Genomic DNA, 4,256 nt, shown 5'->3' on the forward strand with positions numbered 1-4,256 from the left:
AGTCCATCCTCCTTCCCCTCTTCGCTTCCGGAGTTGTCCGATGCGACCGCACGGTCCGAAACCCTCTCTGCACAGTGCATCGAACCCCTCACGTGAGCGTCCGAAAGTTGTCCCGGACCCGACCCGGGGTGTCGCCACCGTTGTGTCTGGATCATCCCCAAATGACTACAAAACGTCACCGTTTTCTTATTTGGGCTCCCTAACTATTTTATTCGCGACCGTCCGATTACGATCGTACGGATGAGGTAGCCCCTAACCTAACCCACCTGCGTATATAATGGGCAACCCTAGGAATTAGGGATCCTGTCCCATCCTTCCATCGATCCAATCCATCCCCGCCGCCACTCTCTTTGTTTTCAGTGCCCAACCACCACCGCCTTGCCTCGTCACCGCCCGTCTGCTCGAGCACGATCGAGGTCGTGCCTCCTCTTCCCTCCTCTAATTGATCCTGAATGGATCGTGAGCACCGAGCTTGTCCCCGCCGCCCTGCACGTTCATGCCGCCGGACCTTCCCAACCTTGCTGGAGCCCCACGGGTCGCCGACCCTTCCTCTCTGTCCTCCGATCCTCCTCTTGATTTTCCCTCTCTCTCTCATGGTGGCTCTCTCTCTCCTTCCCAGGAACGGGCAGGAACTCGCCCAAGCTCCACGGCGTCGACGTCGCCGTCCTGCTGTGTCTGGTTACCTACAAAAGGCGCAGACCGCCGGATCCGAACCCAGCTGCTTCCCTCGCCCGCTCACGTGTCCGGTCGCCGTCGTCCTTGCCCTGCTGACCCCGTCGGAGTCATCCTCCTCGCCTGCATCCACGGCAGCACCAAGATCCTGCGCCCGCGGCCCCTGCCTCGACTGCCTCATGTTCGTCTCGAGCGCGCCCTGCGCGTTGATCGCGGCCCCGCACCCCCTCGCTCGATCCAGATGGGATCGAGGAGCGGGACGAGCCCAGCACCGCGGCCTGCCTGTCTCGCGCGAAGCCCAGCTCCATCACCGCCCGTTGACCCCGTCTACGAAGCCCAACCGCTACCAGATGCAGCAGCGCTGCGGCCCAGCTTCTCTTCCACCGACTGGGCCTGGCCCTCTGGTGAGAAGCCCAGTCCGCCCGAGATGCAGCCCATTTACTGTTTTTTTACAGATCTGTGAATTTAGTTATTTTCCAGAGAGTGCCAGTTTTACAGAATAGTCCCTAGAGTTCATGTATTTAATAACTCACAAATGGTGCATCGGATTAAAACAATTTAAATATGTAAAATGCTTAGAATTTCATATAGTTTCATAATATGTCATTTTCACCCATGTTTAAAATGTTTAAAATGCTGTTTGTGTAACTTTGTCCATATGCCATGCTAAAATGAATTAATTCATAACTAAATAACCGTAGCTCCGATTTTAATAAACTTTATATGTAAATGGGGTAGATTTTTTCCTAGTTTAACATGGTGGCTTTACTTTGCATGTTTAATGACTCTAAAATTGTGTTTAGGGCAGAACAGTACCATAACCAAAATATGCACATGAGGAGTTTCCGGACTTGTTGTTTGTCGTTCCGGCCTCATTTAAACTTGCCTAGATAGGTAGTTTTCATTTGCTTCACCCTCTTGCCATGTTTAACAACATTTAATATTGTTGGGTACATAAACGAGATCGAACTAAATAACTTGAACGTGGTGTTTCGTCAATATGCAACGGAGTTGCATAATGAGCTCCACTTAATTTGTAGGATTGCTTGTGCACTTTGCCATGCCATGCTTCATTAAACCGGACATGCATCATACTCAATTGTGCATCATGCCATGTTGATGTCTTGGCTGTTTACTATGTTGTTTGCTTCTTTCCGGTGTTTCTTCTTCAGGTTGGTTCCGATAACGTCGTGTGTGTGAGGATCCGTTGACTACGTCCGTTTGTCTTCTTCATGGACTCGTTCTCCTTCCTTGCGGGATCTCAGGCAAGATGATCATACCCTCGAAATCACTTCTATCTTTGCTTGCTAGTTGCTCGCTCTTTTGCTATGCCTATGCTGCGATACCTACCACTTGCTTATCATGCCCCCTATATTGTTGAACCAAGCCTCTAACCCACCTTGTCCTAGCAAACCGTTGATTGGCTATGTTACCGCTTTGCTCAGCTCCTCTTATAGCGTTGTTAGTTGCAGGTGAAGATTGAAGTTTGTTCCTTGTTGGAACATGGAGATGTTGTTCCTTGTTGGAACATGTTTACTTGTTGGGATATCACAATATATCTTATTTAGTTAATGCATCTATATGCTTGGTAAAGGGTGGAAGGCTCGGCCTTATGCCTGGTGTTTTGTTCCACTCTTGCCGCCCTAGTTTCCGTCATATCGGTGTTATGTTCCCGGATTTTGCGTTCCTTACGCAGTTGGGTAATAATGGGAACCCCTTGACAGTTCGCCTTGAATAAAACTCCTCTAGCAATGCCCAACCTTGGTTTTACCATTTGCACTAACAACATACTACCTTCCCTTGGGTTCTGCAGACTCAAGGGTCATCTTTATTCTAACCCCCCCGGGCCAGTGCTCCTCTGAGTGTTGGTCCGAACTGAGCTGCCTGTGGGGCCACCTAGGGGAAACTTGAGGGTTGGTTTTACTCGTAGCTAGTCTCATCTGAGTGTGCCCTGAGAAAGAGATATGTGCAGCTCCTATCGGGATTTGTCGGCACATTCGGGCGGTGTTGCTGGATTTGTTTTAACTTGTCGAAGTGTCTTGAAGAACCGGGATACCGAGTCTGATCGGAACGTCTCGGGAGGAGGTCTATTCCTTCATTGACCGTGAGAGCTTGTCATGGGCTAAGTTGGGACACCCCTGCAGGGATTTGAACTTTCGAAAGCCGTGCCCGCGGTTATGGGCAGATGGGAATTTGTTAATGTCCGGTTGTAGAAAACCTGAAGTTGATCTTAATTAAAATGTATCAACCGCGTGTGTAACCGTGATGGTCTCTTTCCGGCGGAGTCCGGGAAGTGAACACGGTGTTGGAGTTATGCTTGACGTAGGTTGTTCTAGGATCACTTCTTGATCATAGATTCTTGAAACGTGCTTTGCCTTCTCTTCTCGCTCTCATTTGCGTATGTTAGCCACCATATATGCTAGTCGCTTGCTGCAGCTCCACCTCATACATTTTACCCTTACTATAAGCTTAAATAGTCTTGATCGCGAGGGTGCGAGATTGCTGAGTCCCCATGGCTCACAGATACTTCCAAAACCAGTTTGTAGGTGCCGATGATACCGAGCAGGTGATGCAACCAAGCTCAGGAGGAGCTCGACGAAGATCGTGTCCTTTATGTTGTTTCATTCTAGTTGATCAGTAGTGGAGCCCAGTTGGGGTCGATCGGGGACCGTGTCGCATTCGGGGTTCTTCTTTTATTTTGGTTCCGTAGTCGGACCTTGATTGTATTTGGATGTTGTAATGCTTTATTCATGTAACTGTGTGAAGTGGCGATTGTAAGCCAACTATGTATCTCTTTCCCTTATGTATTACATGGGTTGTGTGAAGATTACCTTACTTGCGACATTGCTTTCAATGCGGTTATGCCTCTAAGTCGTGCTTTGACACGTGGGAGATATAGCCGCATCGAGGGCGTTATACAATGGGCCTCGCTTCTGGCCCACAAATATTGGTCCCGATTCTTGGCTCGAATCAGGACAGAAGGCTGGGCTTTATTCCCGGTTCCAGCCATGAACCGAGACAAATGAGTTGCCTATATATACCCCGTCGCTGCAGCAGAGCACTCCACAGTGCTCTGTTTTTTCTGGCCGGCAAGGAGAAGGCATTTGGGTGCTCTAGCTCACCTCCTATGCACACGAGGTTTTCGATGAAATGCCCAAGCCACGCTAGTTAAGCTTTCTCCTCTCGAAGCTCGACCTCCAAGCTCCATTTTCCCCGGGATTTGTTTAGGTTTAGCGGCCCGTCACGTCCCGTCCCCGTCTTCACCGCCATCGATCGCCCGCGTCGATCTCGTCGCCTGCACCACTGTGGTGAGCCTCTTATCTTCTTCTGAAAGAAAAAAAAATTCTTACTTTAGATAGATACTTGTCTAATTTTCTTACTTTTATTATTGCTTGTGCTTATATAGTGCGATGGTTTTGGTATCAGCCCCCGTCGGCCCTCGTCCTGGCTATGATTCGGATGTGGTATATATATTATCTTTTATAACTATTTGGTTAATTTATTGTTTATGACAATTATGCCCATCAAGTTGACATAGATTTTATTTATGTAGGAGGTAGTTGAACCAGAAATTCCAACCAACC

This window comes from Triticum urartu, chromosome 7 (assembly GCF_003073215.2).
Source record: "Triticum urartu cultivar G1812 chromosome 7, Tu2.1, whole genome shotgun sequence".
NCBI classification, from domain to species: domain Eukaryota; kingdom Viridiplantae; phylum Streptophyta; class Magnoliopsida; order Poales; family Poaceae; genus Triticum; species Triticum urartu.